This window comes from Triturus cristatus, chromosome 3_1, assembly GCF_964204655.1.
Source record: "Triturus cristatus chromosome 3_1, aTriCri1.1, whole genome shotgun sequence".
NCBI classification, from domain to species: Eukaryota; Metazoa; Chordata; class Amphibia; order Caudata; family Salamandridae; genus Triturus; species Triturus cristatus.
Window position 1 is genome coordinate 47,657,606 of NC_140583.1, and position 26,781 is coordinate 47,684,386.

The window sequence follows — 26,781 nt, forward strand, 5'->3', positions numbered from 1 at the left end:
TGACGGGAAATGTTTTAGATGCGGGGATTCAGATGCTGATATGCTACATACATTTTTTCAATGCAATAAATTATTACCTTTTTTGACTAATATTGAACAATTTATGTCAGTGGTATTAAATTATCCGTTTAGGATATCTTCGGTGCTGCTGCTATTGGGAGTGGAACCAAATTTAAATGGTTCTCCTGGCTCAAGGGAGCATAAATACTTTATTTTTTTAGCTATGACTGTGATCCGCTTATGTATTGCAACTGATTGGCTTTCCCCTGACACTCCGAAATTTGAATTCTGGAGAAACAAATTGTACAGCATTTATGAATTAGAATGGAGTCTATATGCATTGAAGGGGATTAGAAAAAAACGTATTGGAGTATTAACTTGGGGTGTTTTGTCAGATTACCTTTCATCATGAAACATTGTATGGATTTACCACTAATGTATTAATATGTCTCAAATCTAAATTGGTAGAGCCTGATTATAATACTCTGTATAATATCCAGCCTCGTCATGTATGTATATAAATTGTAACCCTGCCAGAATTTACTATGGAAATAAAGATATTAAAAAAAAAAGAAATAAACCAATGAAGTCTATCTACACTGTGCTGCTCATAATCTAAATTTAGTGTTGAACGATGCCTGCAAGCACATTCCTTAATGTGCAGAATTTTATGATATTCTACAGAAAGTATATTTATTTTTCAGTCAAAGCATCAAACGGTGGGAACTACTCATGATTACAAAAGAGAGCTCAACTCATTCAAAGCCATCACTGAAGAGACTCTGTCCGACATGTTGGACATCCAGACATAATGCTCTCCATGCTCTATGCCATCGGTTTAGGGATATCATGAAAGCAGTCAATACCATTTTACTGCGGTCTAAAAAGGTTGACGAGCGAAGTTCAGAGTCTTAGGAAATGCATGGAGAGTTCTTAGTTTGTGTTAATGGTTGTAATCCAGTCCAAAGTGCTGGAGACAATGAGTATTGTGTCCAAACTGCGTCAGTCTAAAGATCCGAACCTTTTACAAGCATCAAATATGTTAAGTAGTGCAGCTAATATGTTTACCAGTTTCAGAGAACAGTTTGAAGATGTTAAGTTAAAAGCTCACCATCTTCACCTGCAGCTGCATGGGGAATTCAATAGCATTTTACACAAAAACAACAACGCAAAAAAAGCACTTCGCTGAACTCTGTGAAAACCAAAGGTAATGCAATCCCAAAGACAATTTTAAGGTGTCTGCATTTTATACTAACATAGATATTGTTGTTAGTATAGGAATCCAGTCCTTAGGACTTAGGACTTTAGATTACCCTGGACAAAACTCTGCAACGTACATCCTGGACCTTCGATGTTCTATCCTGACTAGAAGACTGAAGAGATCTCCCTTGGGGACAAGGAGTGACTCCCCTACTTGGCAGGCACCAAAGAAGCAACTGACCGGTCTGCAATTCTGAAGCTCCCGCTGGACGCCGAAGTCTCTGCATCGCCAGATTCTTATACTTATAGTGAGTTTAGGGGGTGGACTAACTCTAAGGCCCCACCTATGGGTGGGCTAGGAAAGAGAGGTGGTTACACTCATTTCCTTTGTCCAGTTTCACTCCAAAGCAGGGTCAGGTAGCCCCTGCAACCGGTTTGAACTGGAGTATGCACAGGGACACCAAGTGTGCCCCCAGTGCAGGATTTCAAAGCCCCAGAGAGTGCTCTTGCCCAGCCCCAATACACATCAGCCTGTCTGGGGAGGTGGGGACACCTCCCCTCAACAGGAAACCTATTGTCCTATTGTCCAGGCCTCCCTTGCCAGAGTTTCGGTCAGCAGCAGGAGGCCAGACACGTGTCTGTGGCAGAGGCATCCATTTTGTGATGCAGGGCTCAGGAAAGTCCTACCGGGTTTAGCCAGTGTGAACATGTCTCTCCCTCTAGAAGGGTGGAATGCTACCCCCACCCTGCTGGGACTGGCGGGGGGGGGTAGTATTCCAAAGCATTTGACACCAAACATGACATGTTTTGATGCAGCCATCCCAAAGTTAGCATTTACCGCGAGGTTATAATGCACTTAAGAGTATATGGTATGGCTGTATCAAAGAACAGCCATAAGGAAGTATTTCTGAAAGCTGCAGAGGGGCTCAGCTCATGCTTGGGCACCCTCTCACATAAAACCAAGCACTCTGCCTTCAGGATTGTCAAGGCCTGCCATAGGAGTGACTTATAGGTTTATATGTGTCTGTATAGGGTAGTGATATAGGTAGCCTATACCACAGTTAGGGGTGCAAGCACACCCTTACCAAGGCTGCAGTAGCAGACCTGTGGTGTCATTTTAGAGTGCTTTCCAGGGGTGGCATAATATATGCTGCATCCCCTTGTAGGTCTCTGAGGTACCTATGCCCTAGGTACATAGTATACCATATACTAGGGGCTTATAAGGCACTCCAGAATCCAATTAATTATGTACCTAATGTACATGAAAACCATTTTAGAGAGAAAGCAGCTAGGCTGTGGTCCTGATTACCAGCGCCACAGCCAGACTAAGGTCGAAAAACAGTGAAACACCAGCAAAAAGTGTGGGTACCCATGTGAAGCAGATCCTACTCTCCTACACAACCCCCCCACCCCAAATGCAGGGACATTCAACTAACCTTGACCAGCTGAGTCTTCATGTTCTAAGTGGAAATACCTAGAGAGTCCATCTGCATTGGCATGGTTACTCCCAGGTCTATGTTCCACTGTAAAGTCCATCCCCTGTAGGGAAATGGACCACCTAAGCAGTTTGAGGTTTTCACCCTTCATTTGTTTTAGCCATAAGAGGGGCTTATGGTCTGTCTGAACAAGGAAGTGAGTACCAAACAAGTATGGACTCAACTTCAGAGCCCAAACCACAGCAAAGGCCTCCCTCTCAATGGCTGCGCAACGTTTCTCTCTAGGGGTCAGCTTTCTGCTTATGAAAGCTACTGGCTGATACTGACCTTCTTCATTCAATTGTGAAAGTACAGCCCCAACCCCCAATTCAGATGCATCACTTTGAACAATTAACTTTTTGGAGTAGTCAGGACTCTGCAGAATGGGAGCAGTACACATGGCCTGCTTCAGGTCATCAAATGCATTTTGACAGCTAGCTGTCCACTGAACCTTTTTGGGCATTTTCCTAGAAGTTAAGTCATTCAAGGGTGTCACTATTGATCCATACCCTTTGACAAATCTCCTATAGTACCCAGTCAGGCCTAAGAAGGCTCTCACCTGAGTCTGGGTAGTTGGAGCAATCCATTCCATTATGGGATGGATTTTGCTCTGCAATGGTTGAACTTGGCCTCCACCTACAAGGTGGCCCAGGTACACAACCTATCTGGCACTTAGTAGCCTTGATAGTTAGGCCTGCTTTTTGCAGGGCCTCCGAAACATTCCAGGTGATCCTCCCAGGTGGAGCTAAAGACAGCAATATCATCTAGATATGCTGCACTAAAGGATTCCAGGCCTGTGAGAACTGTATTCACCAACCTTTGGAAAGTGGCAGGTGCATTATTTAAACCAAAGGGCATTACCACAGATTGAGAGTGCCCACTAGGTGTAGAAAATGCTGTCTTTGGCTTTGCATCATCAGCTAGTCTAATCTGCCAGTAGCCAGCTGTCAAGTCAAATGTGATAAGGTACTTGGCTGAGGCCAAAGTATCTATAAGCTCATCTACCCTTGGTATTGGATGGGCATCAGTCCTAGTGACTGCATTGAGACCTCTGTAGTCCACACAAACCATTATCTCTCTTTTTCCACCACTGGTATGAGGTTTTGGCACAAGGACCACTGGACTAGCCCAAGAGCTATCTGAGGGTTCAATCATACCCAAATCCAACATTTTCTGGACTTCTGTCCTGATACAGTCCCTGACATGGTCAGGTTGCATAAAAAATCTTATTTTTAATAGGCATACTGTCCCCAGTGTCCACTTCATGAGTGCACCAGGTAGTCTGACTTGGAGTCAGTGAGAACATGTGTCTGTACTGATTGAGAACCTGTCTGCAATCAGTTTGCTGCTGGGCAGTGAGGCTGCCTGCCATGGCTACACCATCAACTGACCCATCATCAGGGTTCTGTGAGAGGAGGTCAGGGAGTGGGTCACTCTCTTCCTCCTGTCCCTCAACAGTTGCCATGAGCAAGCCCATGTCAGCCCTGTCCACATATGGCTTTAGCCTGTTGACATGGAGAACCCTATGGGGACTCCTGGGAGTTCCTAGGTCTACCAAATAAGTAACCTCTCCCTTCTGTTCAACAATAGTGTGGGGTCCACTCCACTTGTCCTGGAGAGCTGATAGGGCCACAGGCTCCAACATCCACACTTTCTGTCCTGGCTGATAAACAGTCAGTACAGCCTTTTGGTCATGCCAGGCTTTTTGCAGTTCCTGGCTAGCCTCAAGGTTTTGTTTGTCTTTTTCATGTACTCAGCCAGGCGGGAGGTGAGACCAAGTACATAGTCCACTATGTCTTGCTTTGGGGGCTTGAGAGGTAACTCCCATCCTTCCTTCACCAAACACAAGACCCCTGACAGGGTGACTAAACAGAAGTTCAAATGGGCTGTAGCCAACCCGCTTCTGAGGCACCTCCCTGTATGCAAATAAAAGGCAGGGCAAGAGCAGGTCCCATTTTCGCCTAAGCTTCACTGGGAGTCCTTTGATCATGCCCTTTAAGGTTTTGTTGAATATATCAACTAAACCATTGCATTGTGGGTGATAGGGTGTGGTGAACTTGTAGTTCACTCCACACTCCTTCCACATAGCAGTTAAGTAACTTGACATAAAGTTTGCAGCTCTGTCAGATACTACCTCCTTAGGAAAGCCTACTCTTGAGAACACACTCAAGAGAGCTCTTGCCACTACAGGTGTTGTAGTGGTCCTTAGGGGAATTGCTTCTGGATACCTGGTGGCATGATCCACTACCACCAGTATAAACCTGTGCCCAGATGCTGTTTGGGGATCCATGGGACCAACAATGTCAATCTCTACCCTTGCAAAGGGCACCCCCTCCACAGGCAGTGGTATCAGGGGGCCCTTAGTAGTGCCAACTGCTTTGCCACTGGCTTGTCAGGTTACACAGGAGTGACAAAACTCCTTGGTGTCTTCAGACATGTGTGACCAGTGAAAGTGAAGAACAATTCTGTCCCAAGTCTTGATCTGGCCTAGGTGTCCTGCTAAGGGAATATCATGGGCTAGTGTCAATAGGAAACCCCTAAACTTTAGAGGTATAACCAACCTCCTGGATGCAACAGGCTTGGGGTCTCTACTCTCTGAGTATAGGAGTCCATCATCCCAATAAACTTTATGGGTGCCACTAGCATTCCCAGCAGCCTCATCAGCAGCTTGCTGTCGGAGGGTTTCAAGAGAGAGGCAGGTTGTTTGTTCCTGGCTCAGATCAGACCTGGAAGGGCCCCCTGTCTCCAAGAACTCAACCTGGTCAGGTTCAAGCTCCTCTGGGACAGTCCCTTCTGCAGGGTCAAGATCCTCTCCCTGAGGAGACTGATCAGCATCCTGAGACAGGTGGGAAAGCTCTGCCTTAACCCCTTCGTTTCTAGGCCTATCCCCCCCCCCCTGCGCTAAGCCTTTTTTGGGTTATTTGGGGTAGTGCTCACTTAGGCCCCTGTAACTTTTTGACCACATAAGGTATCCACGCCAAATTTGCGTCCTTTTCTTCCAACATCATGGGGATTCTAAATGTACCCAGGGTTTGTGGATTCCCCTGGAGAGGTCCCAGAAATTAGCCAAAATACAGCAATTTTGTTTTTTGGGGGGGGGGGAAATATGAAAAACGGGCTGCAAATGAAAGCATCTCGGTTTTTCTCTGCAAATGGTATCAAAAAGGGTTTGTGGGGCTGAAATCACCATTTTCCCAGCTTTTAGGGAATGACAGACTTTTGTCAGAAAACCAACATTTGTTACACAGTTTTGGCGTTTTTCAGGGACATTGCCTATTTTTGCTATTTTTTGTGCTTTCAACCTCCTTCCAGTTAATGGTAGGAATGGGTATGAAAGCAATAATGGATCTTGGAAAGCTATACATTTTAGAAAATTAGATACAATTTTGAATTCAGCAAGAGGTCATTTTTGTAGATCCATCAAGGTTTCTTTATAGAAACTAATAGTTAAATATAGGAAAAATTGAAAATTCGTTGAAAAAAACAGCCTTTTGTGTCAACGTTTTTACCTGTAACTTCTTCTAATTATGACAGCTCTTTGAAATCAATATACTGTTACATTTGCTGGACCTTCCTGGTTGTGGGGATATATAGGACTTGTAGGTTCACGAAGAACCCGACGAACCCAGAGTCAAAAACTGAGCAGCAATTTGCAATGGTTTTTTATTATGTTCCGGGTATATAGAAATTATTGTGGGAAAATGTATACATGGAAAAATCGGTATGAGAGACACCTATGTATTTCTGAAATGGGAACAAATTATAGAGTTTAGAAACAGTACATATTTGCACATTTTCGAAATTGGGAACACTCATACTAGCATGAGAATTATCGGTAATTTTTCAAAATGACTTCTTTTTTAAACAAAGTCTTTCAATTGGAAGGCAGAAATCCATCAAAAATCAATAGGTAATAACAGTTGCTTTACAAATCTGAATTACCCTAAGTCTCCCGATATAAATGGTACCTCACTTGTGTGGGTAGGCATAGTGCCCACGACAGGAAATGGCTCAAAACCCAACATGAACACACCACATTTTCACAATGAAAATTTACCCTGTTTTTGCGAAGTGTCTAGCTGTAGTTTTTGAACACTAGCTCTTCTGGCACCTAGGGAAACGTAGCAAACATATACATTTTTGAAGACTAGACACCCATGGGAATCCAGGATGGGGTGACTTGACTGCCTCCCACCAGGGTCTGTTACACAGAATCCCTTGCAAACCTAAAAAAATTGTCCAAAAAACACATTTTCCCCACATTTCTGTGGTGGAAAGTTCTGGAATCTGTGTGGATCCACAAATTTCCACCTACCCCGCGTCCCCCAAAGTCTTACGAGAAAAATGGTACCTCACGTGTGCGGGTCGGCCTAGTGCCCGCGACAGGAAACGGTGCAAATCACAACGTGGTCACACCTCAATTTCGCAATGAAAAATGGGTGTCTTGACTCTTCAGCCACGAGGTCCAGGAGGCGTAAGTCAGGGCACGTCTGGAGCAACAAGGAATGCTCAATCAGAAAAGGAGTTGCCTTTGTGGGGACCTGCTAGCCAACGGGCTAATGATCACGAAGGAGTCTCGAGTGGTCGCACTTGAAGCTGGCCCACGGGTCACTCGTGGAGTGGAGGCCAACAATCTTCAGTGCAGGAGGTGCTCAAGGCTGGGGCTACTTGGAGCTCAAAGCACAACTTTGAGGAGGACCAGGAAGATAGTGTTGCTGCAAAAGTTCACGGTGTCCAGGGCTCATGGTTCCACGTCACCCACGATAGCTACGGGCCTCAGCTTTACTGTGGACTCAGGGTAGCCTCTAGGAAGTCTGGAAATCCACCTGTGAGGATGTAGAGACTTCAGCGTCCGGCAGGTGCTTCAGAATTGCAGACCAGTCAGTTGCTTCTTTGGTGCCTGCCAAGCAGGGGAGTCACTCCTTGACCCCAAGGGAGATCTCTTCAGTCTTCTAGTCAGGATAGAACATCGAAAGTCCAGGATGTACGTTGCAGAGTTTCATCCAGGGTTATCTAAAGTCCTAGGGACTGGATTCCTATACTTATAGTAGTTTAGGGGATGGACTAACTCTAAGGCCCCGCCTATGGGTGGGCCCGGAAAGAGGGGTGGTTACACCCATTTCCTTTGTCCAGTTTCGCACCAGAGCAGGGGCAGGTAGTCCCTGCAACCGGTTTGAACTGGAGTATGCACAGGGACACCAAGTGTGCCCCCAGTACAGGACTTCAAAGCACCAGAGAGTGCTCCCACACAGCCCCAATAGACATCAGCCTGTCTGGGGAGGTGGGGACACATCCCCTCAATAGGAAACCAATTGTCCAGGCCTCCCCTGCCTGAGTTTCGGTCAGCAGCAGGATGCCAGATCTGTGTCTGTGGCAGAGGCATCAATTTTGTGATGCCAGGGCTCAGGAAAGTCCTACCGGGTTTAGCCACTGTGAACATGTCTCTCCCTCTAGAAGGGTGGGATGCTACCCCCACCACCAGGACTGGTGGGGGGGGTAGTATTCCAAAGCATTTGACACCAAACACTACATGTTTTGATGCAGCCATCCCAAAGTTAGCATTTACCGCGAGGTTATAATGCACTTAAGAGTATATGGTATGGCTGTATCACAGAACAGCCATAAGGAAGTATTTCCAAAAGCTGCAGAGGGGCTCAGCTCATGCTTGGGCACCCTCTCACATAAAACCAAGCACTCTGCCTTCAGGATTGTCAAGGCCTGCAATAGGAGTGGCTTATAGGTTTATGTGTGTCTGTATAGGGTAGTGATATAGGTAGCCTATACCACAGTAAGGGGTGCAAACACACCCTTACCCAGGCTGCAGTAGCAGACCTGTGTTGTCATTTTGGAGTGCTCCCCAGGGGTGGCATAATATATGCTGCAGCCCCTGGTAGGCCTCTGAGTTACCTTTGCCCTAGGTACATAGTATATCATATACCAGGGGCTTTTAAGGCACTCCAGAATCCAATTAGATATGTTCCCTAATGTACATGAAAACCATTTTAGAGAGGAAGCAGCTAGGCTGTGGTCCTGATTAGCAGGGCCACAGCCACACTAAGGTCGAAAAACAGTGAAACACCAGCAAAAAATGGGGGTACCAATGTGAAGCAGATCCTTCTCTCCTACACAATTCATATCAGTAAAAGCAGTGTCGGAACAACCACTACAACTTATCTCAGTTGGCCCAATAAGGGATCTGGCGGACCTTTTATTTTTGAGAAACAATGCAATTCTGCCCAGTGTTTTGGATGTTGCAACAGCGCTGAAACCTTTTCTTACAATTCCAGTTACTGTAGCCGCGGCAGAATGGTAATTTTCTAAGTTAAATTGTTCAAGAACTATCTCTGAAGCAAAATGATGCAGGAAAGACTCTTAGGACTTGCAACTTTAAGCATTGAGAGTGATCTGGCAAAACAATTAAATGTGAGAGCTCTAACAGAAGAGTTTGCACGGAGAAAGTCAAAGACGCAAATATTGTTTAGGTCAAGTACATCTCTCTAATTAGTTGTAGCTGTCACCCACCAGTCTAATTTGCCAGTCACTCTTTCTGGTCTAAGCAGCCTCCAGCTTTGTGTCCACTTTTTATGTATGATTTTCTGCTGTATCAGCCTTCAAACTCTACAATTAATTTCTTCAGGCTCCTGCAAGTACTGTTCCTACTCATAGTGTGATTTTCTAAATGTATCTGTCTCTATGGGTTCCATCTCTAGAAAGGCTTTAAAAAAACAATGCATGACCCACATGGATGCAAATAGATGTGCCATTGAGGCATCACGTCCCACAGTTCAAACCAACCAAATGATGCGATCTACCATCGGCATGCAACCATACTTGGCCTATACACTAAGTGCGTACGATAGATTTTTACTTACACGTCTTAGACTCGATGTATTCCACCATTTGGTAAGCTTACCGACTATAAATGATTGGTCTAAAATCTTACCAAACTGCCCCTGTGACGGAGTCTCCCCGCAAACATCAGTTCATGTAGTCCTGTTTTGTACATTTTATTTGGAACAGAGGAGGAGGTGGATCGAACCTATACTGAAACTATGGGGCATGAGGCATAGTCACCTGGACTATCTCGCACTGCAATTCTTAGATAATGATTGTTTTGAGAGATATATCGCCCTATTTTTGAAGCGCATGATCAAGTGTAGGAAACACTTAGGAACTTTGTCCCACTTAAAGTATGCTGCTAGGCCTTAGTTTTTAACAATTTTTAGACTTTTAAATCCTGTGTTAGCTTTTAATTAAACTTTTAAAGAAAAAATTGTATAGTAATGTGATTTATAATTGTAAAACTGTGCTTTTATGTTTTTTTGTTTGCTGATTTGAAAACCGAAATAAAGCAAATTTTGATTGATTTATTGAAATGTATGTGTCTTTTGAATCCCATGAGGAAGCAGTGAGTAATATGGATTCTGCCAGCATATCCTACTTTAAATATTGTGCACTTATATATGGGCTACCTCAATATTCTGAAGATACGTTTATAGAGTCAAGAAGAACTGTATTCAGTTTAACCTGCCATATATTGCCGTTCTTGACACTTTTTTTTGCACAGACAAAAAGGGGCAACATTTGAGTACACAGGTTTGTGTATTGTACAGCTGAGCTTGATGTTGTTTTGCCAGTCACTTTTAAATATTTGCACCTTTATGCACAAATAAAAAGGGCATTGTTTGACTAGACGGGTTTGATGTTTATGCTGCTAAATTTGTTATTGCTTTACCAGTCACTTTGAAATATGTGTGCCTTCATGCACAAACAAAAGGGGAATTAGTTTGACTTAATAGGCTTGCTTTTTGAATGTTGCTGCCTGCTGTACTTGTTATTGTTTTACCAGTCACTATGAAATAGTTGCACCTTCTAAAAGGGAATTGTTTGTCTTAACTGGTTTGGAACAAAAGGGGAATTAGTTTGACTTAATAGGCTTGGTTTTTGTATGTTGCTGCCTGCTGTACTTGTTATTGTTTTACCAGTCACTCTGAAATAGTTGCACATTCTAAAAGGGAATTGTTTGTCTTAACTGGTTTGGTTTTAAAATGGTGCTGTACTTGTTATTATTTACCAGTTGCTTTGAAATATTTGTGCCTTCATGCACAAACCAAAGGGGAAATTGTTTGACTAACCTGGCTTCATTTTTGCATCATGCTGGACTTGTTTTTATCATGCACTTTGAAAGTTTTTTTCCCTTGATGCAAGAAGAAAAGGGTATTATTTTACAAAACATGCTTGATTTTTGTATATTGCTGGAATGGTGATTGCTTTATTTTGCACTTTGAAAGTATTTGCATTTTTCATTTGCTTTAAGAACTGCAGTTTGTTTAGATTCTGTCTTTAGGTACTTGCTGTTATGGTTTCTTTTTATTCGACACACTGTGTTATTCATGGTGTTGCTTGCACCTGTCTGTAATACGTATGCCTTTATTCTTGTAATTAGCATTTTTTACACTACAGAAATGATAAATTCAAACAGACAAATATCTGCATCAATGTTCTGAAGCATTCAAACAGTTTTCATCCTCAGCCTCCTTTACCTCTCTATTTTGTCCTGCTTACTAATAAAGACATGACAGTAGAAACTGAAATTGCTTCCTCAGTACGTGTTATTATCATACACCACCCTTGACAGTCACAACTGTGTGGCATGCAGATAATTCACCAGTCTATTTCTCTTGGATTTCGCAGAATATTGAGTTATATCATGTGTACTTCTCATGTATATTGTCAGTCGAGTCTATGAAATTTCAGGTTTGGGTTTGTCTTTCAAAGTTTCGAGTTATGCTCCATCAGTGTAAATTCTAATTCAGACCCGACATAAATGTTTTATGTTCTTCAGCGATAGGCAGTTCCTGAGGAAATTGGACTGCTCCTTGACAGCTAGAGCACTGGAGATTTACTAAGCGCAGAAAGCAAGATGGTGGCCACGTAGCTGCTTCACGGCGGAGCTCTCTCCATCAACTCCTCCCAACCCTGGCTGCTTACCACTACCACGTGACTTTGTTGTTGGCTGTTCGGCCTGGCAGCACCCTCTTCGGATTGTGTGGCATCTGTTTCCGGCTCGGCTGTTGGCTCCCGTGCAAGCTCTACCTGGCTATTTGCAGCTGTCGACTAGGGGTGGGTGGAATTTGCGAAGTCGCGCTATGCAAAGCTCCGTGAAAAAATCTCCGCGAGCATGCAGAGTTCCGCGAACATGCGGAAATTGCTTGTTCTGCCCGGTCACGATACTTTTTTCCTGTTCATGAACGCTGTTTGCGTGCTCGGGGGGGGGGAAACACGCAGTTTGAGAGCACGAACAAGCAAAAAATTCCGCAAAGCCGCGGAATTTTGTCCAATTCTGCATTCTCCGCGGAACACGAAATTACCCAAATTCCGCCAGTGGAACGGAATTTACTAGAAAACTAGCCAAGGCGAATTTAAAAGACTAGCAAAAATAAGTATGAAAAAACTCTCTGTAGTAGAGGACAAATCATGCCTCGCAAAAAGATCACACGGTTGGCTAACTCTCAACACGTACTCCAATCTGTCTCCCCAGGGGTACCTAACTTTACCATTCTCTGCACATACTAAACTCTGTTTTTTAAAATTAAGACTGGGAGTGTCCAACCTGCTTTGTCACATGCCGAAGTGGAAAAGAGACCAAACTCAGCAATAATGCCGCCTTTGTGGAAAACACAGGGAAGACATAATCCATATTCTTTGTCTATGTACAAGCCGAATGCAGGAAAGAAGGTCCCTCCTAAGGAAAATTTGGAACAAAATGGAAATTAGATCCTGCAGAGCCGCAGTTTTAGCGAGTTTCAACTCACACAATCCTGAGCTAAATTATGCCTTAGTAAGGTTCATGGATCAGGCCGGCAAAAGAATAACGAAAGGGACAAAAAAATTGTAATCTTGATCAGAGACCTAGTTGGGATGCTGCCCCTGAGTGGTGAGGTTAAATGAACCCGAAATCAGCCCATACCAAGACTTTTCAAAATCAATTTTATAGAAATTTTTATTTGTTTTACTAATATTGAATGGAGAATGGACTCCAAACCTGATAGGCTGTACTTTTTTATGTTACTCAATGCACTTTACCGATTGAACTGAATGCCACTTTTAGAACCTGTACAGTCTTATGGTAATATCGTAACTTTTTAACGTGTTCAATCAAATCTTTCTTTTACACAAAATGTGCTGCTTATCTACTTGGACATATGTCATCTCATAATGTAGTGGATTGCAAAGGTTTTTTTTTTTTAACCAAGCAATAAAGTTTATTATTATTATTATTATTACTAGAAAACTAGGATTTGCCTGGCTTCTGAGGAACGACTCTCTGGCTCCAGTAAAAAATGTCAATCTCTGTCTCAGCTAGTAATAAATTCATTTTTCACAATCAAGGATATAAGGGGGCCAAGCCTACCAGGAGTCCACTGAAAAGCGGGATGAGGCAGCACGGGCGCTGTCCCGGTGCCTGATGCTTTGGCTGGGGGGCCTTCAGCACCACTAGCTGTGCTAGCTGAGTCAGATCAGGCAGACTCTTGTGGATTTTCTTTGTTGATATTTGAGCAGTCCTTACAATGCATGATAGGTGAGCAGGGTGCAGCTGCCGGAATCCCCATAGCGGCAGATTAGGTTTCTCCTGGTAAAGTGGGTAAAGCTAAGCTCGCTCCTCGGTCTGCCACTCCTGGGAATGCCAGGGGCCGCAATGACTACAGATTAGATCAGATCGATTTGGCAGTGGCGGATCTCACATCTGATGGGGCTGACACATTTTTCTCTCTCACAGATGGTTCAGACTCAGAGGACTCTATCTCTTGCCTCAGTGAGACCAGAAGCAACTCTTCAACTTCTGGCTCCAGAACACTGCATCAGAAGGGTCTTAAAGATCATACAGACTCCCGGATGAGGAGAGTGAAGAATTCTGTCAGACGTAGGCTGAAATGGGACTATTTCCATACAAAGATACTTGGGACCCCAGAGGCAGCAACGGCTCTGGATGAAACAGCCCAGTTCGCCTCACAGTCAGAGGAGATTGGGGCTTTAAACCCCGCTCCGGGTTTAATTTTGGAGTCAATCAAAGAGCATCGTGCTGAGACCCAGGCAGATGGCAAAAGAGCAAGGCAGGCTACGAAAAAGCTGGAAGGTGTCATCCAGAGGGTTGAGAAGCCTTGCTCCGTGTTCGGTGAGCGCCTCAGCTGTATTGAGTTTAGGACTACAGCTTGGGAGACTGATGTGGTAGCTGTTAAAGAGCAAGCAAAATCACATGATGACCGACCGACTGATGCTCAGTGGAAGCTAGAGGCCTTGGAAAATAGGCAGTGAAGGAATAATCTCAGCTTTTTGGGGATCGATGAAGGCCTGAAAGGGGATGATATTCGTTCCTTCATGTTAGACCTTTTCAGGAATGCCTTTCCCGAACTTCTGGAAGGAACTGGGAGTCAGAAGTCCAAAGAGTCCACCAGTTCCCGTTTGCTCGGAAAACGTCTGTCCAGGCTAGCAGAGATCTTAGATAGATGAGGGCTATTTTAGTCTTTTTTGGCAATTTCTTGCTTTGCCAAGCCATTTTTGAAAAGGCTCACCCGGATGCAAGACGTACTTACCGAGAATCCTCTTTTTTTTTTATGCCCTGTTTTCTGCCATATAACTGTAGTGTGTAGGTGGTGCCTGCAGCAGGCAATCAAGCCATTTCAAGATGCTGCTTTGAAGCTTTTTTGCTGGCTCCTGCCAGACTGAAAACAATTGTCAGAGGGACTGGTACATTTTTTACCTCTGAAATAAAGGCCAGAGAGTATCTGTGTCTGGCTTTGGCAGATAGAAGCAAAGCGCAATCGAGGGGGCCTCAATGTGAATGGTTTTGTCTTGGGGTTTGCGGGGAAGGGTGGGGGGTAGGCTGTTGGGTGGTGTTGTAATTAAAGTGCAATAAGTTTCTATAAGTCTGAAAATGTACCTTGTGTTACAGAAGGAACAGTAGCGATGTGACTATGAATGCAGTCAGGGGAACATCTTCTCGAGTGGTGAAAGGCAGGTTCATGTGAGACTAGGCCTCGTTCAATACACAAGATGGGGCAGCTGCCTGGTACCTTTTAAACATTGGTGGGATTCCCTGCAGGTTAGGATACTTTTTATGAGTGAAGGCTAGGCTCAGTATGTGTCCATCAACATCTGTGGGCTAAACGATAAAGGCAAAAGGAGATGAGTTCAAGAGGACCTTAGATGTTTAAGAGCAGATGTATACTGTATGTAGGAAACTCATATTGCCCAGTGTTATATTGAACTTTTTAGCTGAAGGTAGCTTGCCATACAAAACAGGACACTAAGACCAAGGGGGTTGCCATCCTAGATAAAGGAAACACTGTTATCCCTGGCCGAAAGGCAGCAGACAATTTGAAAGATGCGCAATATGGGCGTGCAAAGCGGGTAGTGACTCCTTTGTTTTATCTTCAATTTATGCCCCAGTCTTAGAGGACCCTGGTCTGTTAAACCTTTTAGCTTCCGAGCTGCCATCTTGGCCCACCCTATTTATAGTGTGTGGGGACCTTAATTTAAATGGGTCTAGAGGTGGTCCTGGTGGCAGAGAAGGAAGCTATGTTGAGCGTAAACAGCAATCATTTAAATCTCTGAAGAACTTGCTAAGGGACATTGGCTTGATTGATGTTTGTCCCTTTTGAATGCCCCTCAGCCTGGATACAATTATTACTCAGCCCCCAATGGCAAGTGCGCCAGGTTGCATTATTTTTTGGTGTCACCAGCATTGGTCAGTGGGGCTCAGGTTGAACTCTTCCCAAGAGTGATGTTGGATCGCAACCCAATTCTCCTTGAGCTCTCTTGATCTGGGCTATGCAGCGCAGCCAGAAAATGGACCTTTGAAAAGGGTCTGATTTTGGACCCATAATACGTAAGTCATATGAAGCTTTGGATTCTGGGGTTTCTCAATCTGGACAAAGGGAGCTCCTCTCTGGGAATAGTATGGGACACCATCAAAGCTGGGGTGAGAGGTGGAAACCCAGAGTTAGAGCATCGCTAAACAGAAGTGGACCTGGGACATAGTAAAGAAATATACCAAAAGCTGAGTATCATGGAGGCAGAACTGAGTAGTGCTGTAGAAACTGGGAAGGATCTGGCCCCTGTGCCGAATCTGATATCTGTTACCAAGGCTTGCCTTAATGAATCTTACGCCAAGAAAATAGCTGGGAAATACCCGGCCAAAGATCAAGATCGTTATGAATATAGAGAACGCGTGGGGCACTTCCTTGCAGTTAGGGCAAGGCAACAGCAAGAAACAGGGTATATCAGCAAGATCAGGAATATGCAAGGGAGTATGGTAACAGATCCCGTCGAGGTTAGAGAGGCTTTCAGGGAATTTTATGCTGATCTTTACAAAGCCTCTCCCGCTAGCAGCCCTGTGGTCTAGACGATGGTGACTCTGGGCTCTCTGATAGAATCATCTGGAAGAGAGGTCTCTTTTGGGGCAGAGATTTTACCAGAAAGGTTTCAGGCAGCACTTTATGCCCTTACATTGGGGAAGGCAGTTGGTGCAGACTCCATTCCCCTTGAGTTCTACAAGGTGTTTTTTGCAGAAATTCACCAGGTGCTGTTGGGGCTATTTAATTTTTACCCCTACACTATCCAACACTTACCCTACTGTTGCACTCACTGGAGTGGGAATAGGAATTTTAAACCCTGCATTATCCAACACCAGAGAGTGCTGGTGGACCTTTGCAGTGATCTGTACCTGTGAGCCCACCCTCACGTGACGTGAGCACCTGCCTGCGAGTGCAAGTGGCCTTGGTAGCGGGCATAGATATATATATTATTCCTGCCTAGAGAAGTATGAATGAGAATTTATCAAAATATGTCAATTTATTTCTGCAGCCACATGTAAAAACTTTGCCATCGTATATAAAGGATACTACAGACTTTTTAATAAAGATCAAAGATGTGAAATGGCAACCTAATTATTTTAGTGGTCATGGACATAGAATCATTATATACGAGCATCCATCAGGTGGATGGCATATTTGCTACTAAGTACTTCTTAGACAACAGAGACATTAATATGAAAGACCACAACTGTATACTTTTGGAAATGATCGAATTATGCTTGTTGAATAATTTTTTTACATTTAATCATGATGTGTACCAGCAATTGAGAGGTGTGGCTAAGGGGACATGTTTCTCCCCCAGCTATGCATGTTTGCATCTTGTCTGGTGGGAGAGGTGTGTCCTCATGACTAAGCCTGGGCGTTGAACTACGCTCCGCTCGCGGAGCTTGCGAAGTTTAGGTAACTTCGCGATACGCATAGAGCGCAAAGTTGCAGATTGCTACGCAATCTACCGCGTAGCGTAGTAGTTTTGCTTCCTTGCGCGCTCAATATTCTTTCTCGCGCGTGCTGTAACATCTTACCATGATTCTGCGTTCGCCAACTCACTTTTCTGTCCATTCGCATGTGCCACGAGATTTGTAATATGGCCGCCCGAGCACGCGAGAGTGTGCGAAAGCAAACACGTCATTCGGGCACGCGAGCTGACTTCTGGTGGCTGTCTTGGTAACATCGCGATCATGCAAAAAACTACAATCTGGCGAAGAGTATCTCTCGACCTTCATAAAACCTTCTCTAAAATGATCATTTTGCTCAGAAAAACTCCTCAGATTGTGATTTTGCTCTATTCTTTTGTGTAAGGAGTCCTTTAATTTTTTTTACTCTTTTTTTCAAGAGGAAGGAAGTGCCCCTGAGTCTCCAACTTCCTGTTCCTGTCCATCAGGCTCCTCCCAGTGATTTGTCCATGTGCTGTTCACTTTCATTTGGATTTGGAGCTGGAAGGATCACTTTTTGTGTCTGTCTGCTGCATCATACCATTGGATTGGATTTATTTGAGGACTTTTTGATTTGAGATTTAATTTACTACAAGTAAGTTGGAGAATTGGTGTGTTTGTTTCATTGGGGCTTGTTTGTACCTACATTTTTCTGGGATTTTCATTGTTTTAAAAATTATTGTTGTGGGTGGCCTGTACTTTCAATAGGGGCCTAGTTGTTTTTCTCCGCAATGTCAGCCAGTAGGGTACCCATGGGTCCATGTTTTGTGGTGTCTGTTGAATTTAAACATCATGTAGGGCATGGATGGCATAGGATTGAAATGCTAAATGTGGCTGTGGTGTATTTCACTGTTTGTGTGTGTGTGTGTGTGTGTGTGTGTGTGTGTGGGTGTGTGTGTGTGGGTTTGTGTTACTATCCTTGTGGGGACTTGGGTGTGATAACACACTCACGCTGTGGGGACTTGATTGCACTGTGGGGACCTGAACCCAAGTCCCCACAAGGCAATGTCTTCTAAATGATAAAAAATGACTTCAGGAACATCTGTGTCAATTTTTACAACTTTTAAAAAAATTGCCTTGTGGGGACCTGTGTTTCGTAAAGTGTGTTTACATTTCTGCTCAGCTCTGCCCCTGTAGACAGGAGGCGGTACTGCAGTCGTAAACACACTTTGCATTTAAACACACTTTGCTCCCTAGAAACACATGCTAGCAGCAGAAAGCACATACACATCAAAGGAAAAGCTGCATATCCCCATGTTAAAAATATTTTTAATGCAAAGGAACCTTTGTTCTATCTCTAAACGAAAATCTTTATTTACATGAAGCCGTTGAATTTAGACCATTTGTTTCTGAAAATTATGTGTGGTTTTATAAACTTTGCTAAAATCAATTTGGGTCAGTTTCAAATCCCAGAATACTTCACTATTGCAGTTTTATTATTATCTGCAATCAAAGAATGATGATGCACTATGCCACACTACAATATAAAGGGATTTGATTGTTTTTTGCAAATACCCTATAGGCATCAATGTCTATTGTTCCATTTTGATGCTTGCATTAGGAATTCAGGGGCAGATGTATCAACATTGTATTTTGCGATTCCTTAATAGCGAATTATACCAATTAGCTATTAAGGACTCGCAAAATGCAATGTATGTAGGTTTTGCAATTAAAATTGCGATTCCTACGCATTCCTTAACTACGAATCGCAAATTGTGAGTCGCAAATAAGCAATGGCTTCCCATTCATTTTTATGGGCCAAGAGGCCCATGGAAATGAATTGGAATTGCTTGCGCAATTTGTGTGTACCCAATAGGTACTCGCAAATTGCGCATGCAATTTCAAGAGTGCAAGGGTGCCAAAAGGACACCCTGTTGCACCCCTGAAATACGCATGTGTGCACATGTGGCGCACATACATGCCCTAAGGGCATGTATGTGCACAACAAGACACTTAGGAAAATGCAAAAAAGTGCATTCTTCTAGGAAATCTCGATTCCTTAAGGCCAGATTGCAAATTTTGGGTGCTTCCAAAATTGCATTTAAGGAATCGCAAATTGCAATTCCTAAAATGCATTCGCAAAATAGGTACTCGCAAAATTTGCGCCATATGTTGTACCATATTTATAAGGTGACGCATCTAGGCAGGTGCGTCACCTTGTAAAGCCCTGCGCCACATTATACCTGCATCAGGTATAATGTATGCATGGTGGACGTTCAAGCTTAAAAATATGTCATAGAAGAATCGCAGGGAAATCTATGAAATTTCACTGCGACACTTCTAGGGCTCCACTGCATCAAAACGTTATACCTACCTCATGGCAGGGATAAGGGTGACGCAGTGCAATTGGAATGGGACTACCCTATGCATTGCTGGAGTTGCATCATGTTTGTGACACAACTCCGGCAATGCGTCACTTTTGCGTCTACAGATACGTCAGGAACACTTCCTTGCGACATGGAGCATCGTACAGTAAATACAGTGCATCCATGGTGTCGCAAGGAGGGCACAGTGAAAACTGTTGCATCACTGGTTTCACGCAGCGATGCAACTGTTTTCATAAATGAGGCCCCCAGTGTTTGTGTTGCTTTGCCTTCGGTTACATATTAATATGCACTATGGAATACATTCTTTTAGATGATGGCTAGATGAGTGAGTGACTATCATTGCATTATGCTAAGTGTTAGAAATGGGAACTCTGGTTGGCTAAGGCTTGCGCCAAAGCCAGGCAGAGACCACCACTCTAGTCAGGGCAAGGGAGTTACACACCAAAGATAACCCCTGCTCACACGCATGGTAGCTTGGCACGAGCAGTCAGGCTTATCCCGGAGGCAATGTGTAAAGCGTTTGCGCACGCACACAGCAACAGCATACCAGGCACACCACAAAAGGAACTCCACACAAGGTTATATCAAAAATAGCCTTTGTATTCTCATAACACATTAGAATAGTAATCACATAATATACATTGTGCCACCTGGCACTAGGTAATATCTACAAGGTATAATGTACACCTGAGAGGGCCAACTGGACCACTGTCAGAACCATCACAAAGTGAACTTAATAAAAGTAGGACATCACATAAACGTAGAACACAGCCATAAATCACTGGCAGACACTATACTCAGCATCATCCTGTAACATGAACCATATTATGAACAGTATCACATTTAGGAGTGAATTACATTCTACGCCAGCCTCACCAGCATAAATACATTACACAATCATCTCATAAGTCTAAACACATTAGACCCTAACCTCCTAATCATAACTCACATTAGGGGTAAAATTCACAGTAGGAAATAGCATAAACCATAGCATGCAGGTAACCTCATACATAAACCACAGTTAGAGGCATAAAACAGGGTGCATAAATCATAGTTAGGGCTTCCGGTTTAATGGTATATACATTTTGTTGACATTTCCGTCTGTATTTATCCATATTTATTTTTTGCGGAATTTATCTGTATGTATCCGTATTTTGGGGGGGTTTTGTGGAAAACTGAAACTGTAATAAGCATATTTCCACATTTATTTAACTAGTAAATATGCTGTCATGATTGAATGCCTACTAGGTTTCAATGCTGTAACACACCCAGAAAATAAATCAATGCACTTATAAGAAAAAATGCAAATTTCAGTATCAACCTTTTGCTTATCTACTGCTGTTAAAGCCTCTTTACTAAAATTCCTTTCTTTTTTAGTCCCCTTACCTATCAATCCACACAGCTATTGGCCTGGCAGTCATGGCAGACAGTATTTAGAATTACTCAAACGCAAACCAATGTCCGTTTTTATCCACATTTAAAAATAAATAGACAAGAAAATAAATGTTTTCTGTCTGTATTTATCTGTAAAAATCAGTAAAAACGGAAAACAGGGATTATAGTACATGAATCACATTTACTAGCACCACATAAATCACATTAGGGCCTGGCGCCCTACAAACCTCACAGTCCCCCTGGCCAACTGGCCTTCTCAAAGGGGCTCAAATGCCCTATGTCCCAAGTGTCAGGGCGCGCTGCCAATGCAACAATATCCAAAAGAGCGTAATTGCGCTGGGGCAGAGGAGTGCAGCTCACTCCTATCTCATTCACAATAATGCCCCCAAAGAACTGTGGTCTTAACATAGCAGCTGGCACTAATTGCTGCACAGCTGTGAATATCAAATGAGGCCCGCTAGTTATAGTTATCTGAACTAACTATAACGGTGGAATTTCATTGGTTTTTTACGAGTGAAATGTCCACCTAACTATAACATGTGTGAAACCTATGGTTTTTTAAGTGAATATATATATATATATATATATATATATATATATATATATATATATATATATATATATATTACCTACTGGCGGTCGCCAGTAGGTAGTTATAGTTAGGACCACGTTTCCATAGGAAAACCTCAACATTCTATTTTGAATAACTTTGGCGCCGGTCGATGAATCCTCGCGAATTTCTCAAAATAGGTGGGGCGCTACGCTCCGCTCCTACCCTGAAAGTCTCGGGGGGATCCGTCAAGCGGGGGCTGAGATAAAAGGGGGGTCCCAAAACGTGTTTTTCCCATGCATTTTTCCATAGGACCTTTAGAACGAGCTACAGCCCGAACGGCTGAACAGAATTACTCAAAATTTGGCAGAGAGGTAGTCCCTAGGTCAAGGAAGTGCCTTTTGTAGGTTTGGTGTAAATCTGTTCAGTAGATTCTGAGAAAATAGCCTTTAAATCAATATATATATCTGAGCCCGCTTACGGTACGCTTACCGTACGCTTACGGTAAGCGTACGGTGGCGTGCGCGAGCGCGATTCTGATTGGCTCTTAGATCTTAGTAAACATTCGAATCGGTCGAAACCAGGAAGCGGCGGCCGCCATTTTGTGTATTTCACTCTGAAAAAAAAGAGTGAAAACAAGGAAAGGGGGCAATGAGGAGAGTTACAGACCCCCTAACATTTGTAAGGGGGTCAAAGAAGGACAGAAAAGTACAAAAAAAACATTTATTGATTTTAAAAAAAATCACGGGGTACGCGTACGGTAAGCTTACGGTAAGCGTACGGTAAAAAAAATAAAAATAAATAAATGAAAAGCAGATTTAAGAGTTTAGATATTAGGGGGCTCTAAAAAGAGCCGTTGTGTTTATGAAGTGATTTTTTAGTGGTACCTACAAGTAAGTACCGATGCAGAGTCTAAGGTTCAAGAGGAAGACTCTGTTCCCTTCATCATTGAAGTGCACACCATCTCCTCTATAAATGTCTTGCATGTCATAACGCAAGTTGTTGTGGTAAATGGCACCCATACCATAGTCACGGAGGAAAGCAGAAACAGATTTGTTGACGTGCTTTCTTGCTTTGTCAATCTGTGGACAGAAATGATTGGACCAGTTCCATTTTTGCCTTTGGCATATGTTGGAAAACACAAAGGCAGTTTTAGGGAAAAGTGTAAACAGTTGTGCAAAGGTGTCCTTCATAAGCATTTCCAGACATACCCCAGTCAAAGTGCCTAGGTCATTGCCACCACAGTGCACTATTATGAGGTCAGGGTGTTGGATTTGAATGAAGGATTTCACCAATGGCATCAATTGGTGCCACTTTAACCCTCTCTGACCAATCCATTTAATGTCTACATTTGGCAAAGCAAGGTCTCTCACCATACCTGTTTTCTCTGCAAACTTTTCACTCCAGAAGACATAGCTGTGCCCTACAATCCACACTGTGAACATCTTCAAAGGAGAACTGGATGCACTCAGGAGGTGTCTTTCAGTAGAATGGCAATATGAAAAGAAAGACAGTTTGGAAATGGAGGCATACATATTTTTTTCAAAACAAAAAGAACTGATTGGCTGTTTCATACCATTCTAGAATAAAAACTAGGCTGTATGTGTAAATTAATAGAAGCATGTTTTGTATTGGTAAAAAAAAATGTGTAAACAAAGAACAGTACTATGGATTTGCTGTTAGGTTTGAAAAGTCAAGCACTCTTGCTCTGTGGAATTGAAACATTGTTTGGCGAACTTCTGACCTAACTCAACACAGCAGTGTTCCATGAGCTGTTGCTATGGTAGCAGGCAGAAGTCAAGTTGGGGGAAGGGTACTAGGCAGAAGTCAAGTTGGGGGAAGGGTACTTTTGGAAAAGGGTTGGTTTTCAACCAATAGAAATGTGTGATTACATTTGAAAAAAAGGGGGAAGCACTGAGATTTGAAACTTACAAGTATATGTGTGGAAAAATAGAGGGAAAGTTTGCCATTATCTGGTTCTGCTGAGAGGAGAGAGGTGAACACAACAGAGATCCTGGCTCTGATAATCTGCTGTTTGAGTGTCACATTTCTTTCACAACTAACTAATTTTAAAGGTGAGTTTACAGTTTGAGAGGGGATGTATGTAGTAACTTAAGAAATGAATAATAGAAATGGAAATTGTTTTTGTTGTAGTTACACATGGAGGTTTCATAATGTGTCAGTCTGTAAAAGTGATTTTCACTTGCCCAAAAAAAAGAGCAGTAAGTGTGCTTTCAAATTGGCAAAGAAATTTCGTTTTGGGACTAATGTGAAAACATGACTCTGTGTGCAGAGAGGAATTATAGGCAGAGATTTATTGCGTCTTGCTCTGGTGATTCCACAGTTGCATTAGATGGAAAGGGGGAGCGAATTTTTGGGGGAAGAAGCAGAGTCTTAGCACACACCCATGTGCTTGCCATGTATAGTCATGCACAGTATTTACAAGCGAGTGGGGTTTTCAGGTTTCAGTCTGTAATGCAAATACATTCAGCATCACTAAGGCTGGTTGCCCTTGCTGTAGTGTAGCAGTCTGGACATGGGCTTTTTAAAAAATCTGAAAAGTGGTTTCATAATGTGACAGTTTGTAAAAGTGATTTTCACTTGCCCAAAAAAAAGAGCAGTTAGTGTGCATTCAAATTGGCATAGAAATTTCGTTTTGTGACTATTGTGAAAAGAAATGTAGTAATATATTTAAATACAATAAAGGAATTGTTACAGAGAATCGGTGAGATCTGTACAAATAAAACTTTAGAATTTTATTGGATTACCATTGGAAATTTAATCAAAAAAGAATTTTAAAATTACTATTTGGTCTAAAGGAAATGAAATCAGATGTATTTTGGAGTTATTTGAGATATAATATTGTGATTATACTTCTGAAACAAACATATCAGACGGTATTTTAAAGAAATAAGTATTGGTATTAGATGATATTTTTTTAGAATATTATGCATTTCTATAATGTTAAGTTTAAGTAAAAAAAGAATCAGGGCTTTTTTAATACAATCTTTGTGATTGTTATTTTTTTTTGCCCGCTGTAAAATGATGAATGCAATTGCTTTCACAATTTATAGTGAAATGCAATATATTCTGAAAACAGCAAAAATAAGGCAAAAATATTTTATGGAAAAAAATGTAAATATGTGTACTGTATTATAAAATGTTTTAAAAATATTAATACTTTTTTCTTTTTTTCCAGATAGATATAGAAAATTTTCGAAAACTACAAACATTTTTAAAACTATTTTTAAAAAAAACAAATGAATAAATATTTTTTCAGTGAGTATGGTAAGTCAATAATAATAATTGTAGTCTCTCAAGGACCTTGTAATGTGTTTATTGATTTTTAGTGTTTTTAAAAAAAAAAAAAAAAAGTACGCGCACCGTACGCGTACGGTAAAAAAAATAAAAAAAAGTTTTTAAAAACATATGTAAAAAAAAGATGAAAGATAAGGTTGGCTCTTAAAAGAACCGTTGTGTTCATGCAGGGACAGAGGAAAGGAAGCATGGGAAAATTATTCAAAGCGACAAATGTGTTGATCTATTTTGTTGTTCACTAGGGAAACACTGGTCTCCCTATAGCAAATTAGATCTTGACAAAATGTGCATCGAATATCAACCTTCCGAAATCGAGGGTTGATTTCCAGAGGGCCAGCAAAAGGAGATTCTCCCCCCACAGATGAAGGGCTCACCTGACCTGCAGAAGAAGGAGTCAGCCCTGCAGATGATGGTTCAGGCTGAGCTGCTGTGGATGTACTGGCTTGTCTTTCTGAAGAGTTACCTCCAAAAAGATGACCATGTGTCCTTCTGTGTACATCCTGGAGGTGTCTCTTCATGGTGTGATTCCCAAAGGAATACTTCCTGTTAGGATTACCTCTAGAAAGTACACGCTTACACAGCTTACAAGTCACTAAGGGTGCATTTACCTTTTGCTGGCCTTCAGGAAAAGTAAAATAATCCCATACATAAGAGGGCTTTTGTTTCCTCGATCTCTGCCTCAAGACAGTGCTGCTAGTGCTAGCCTCACTCTCAGAAGAGCTCTGCTGTTCTGCCATCGTATCCCAAAGACAAACCAGCTCCTTCTCCCAAGGGATCACAAGCAGAAATGAGGGGAATGGGTGTGGTGTAGGAGAGTTCTAGAACTGAAAGTAGTTTCAACCAATCAAAAGTTGTGTTTCATGATCACATGACCTACCGTACGCTTACGGTACGCTTACGGTACGCTTACGGCAAAAGTGCGCATGCGCGTAAAAAAGACACGCGCTTGCGCGCATGCGCATAACAGTCACTCCCGGCACTTCCGCGTAACGTGCGCGTGTAGCGTACACGCGTACGCGTCCCACGCGGAGTACGCGCGGCTACGCAAATTGCGTAACTATACGCAAGCAGCGTAGGAAAATTACGGACGTTGCGTAAACCGTACGCTTACCGTGAGCTTACGGTACGCGTACTAAAAAAAATAAAAAGAAAAATAGAAAAAAAGTACTGCAAATAAATTTTACATGTTTATTTTAAAAAATATATAAAAAAAAACATATTTAAGAATTTTAAAAATTTAATCATAGTCTTTATAAAAGGTAAGAAAATTAAAATAAAAATATGTTAGAAAAAATAGAAGAAAAAAAAAAATTAGCATTTAAAAAACCTTGCAAATTCACTGAAAAAACCATGGGTTTCACACACGTTATAGTTAGGAATTAGCATTTAAAAAACCTTAGAAATTCAGTGAAAAAACCATAGGTTTCACACACGTTATAGTTAGGAATTAGCATTTAAAAAACCTTAGAAATTCAGTGAAAAAACCATAGGTTTCACACATGTTATAGTTAGCTGGACATTTTACTCGTAAAAAACCAATGAAATTCCCCCGTTATAGTTAGTTCAGCTAACTATAACTCGCGCGCCCGCAATGAACTGCTGATGACGTCACATATTACATCACTCATGACATGGTCAGTGACATCACTCATGACATCACTGATGACATCTCAAATGACATCACTGATGACCTCACTGATGACATCATCCTTGTGATAGAGTGGCAGACCTCCTCTTCCCCTAATAAAACCTTTGATACACACATTCAAAAATGGAGACTAAAATTTACAAAACAATGGACATACCAATAACAGTTACAACAACCTCTTCAGTAATTCTAAGATCCACATACACATCCACTCATTCACCAACAGTCCAATACAGTCACTCATACATGTACTCACTTATCATATGTACTCATACACCTATACATCCTGTAACACAATGCCACTCATCCATAGAGCTACTCACACACATAGTCACTCATGCTAATAAAGAATCAAACATACATTTACTTGCATATACAGTTATACACACACCACCACACTTACTTCTACGGAAACTTACACATACTTAGTCTTTTAAACAATCACTTATGGAAATACATACTTATTCATACAGGAACTCTTTCAATCTCTCACTCTCACATATACTCACATATATAAACCAATAGTCACATATACTAGTTTTAAACATATGTAGTTACTC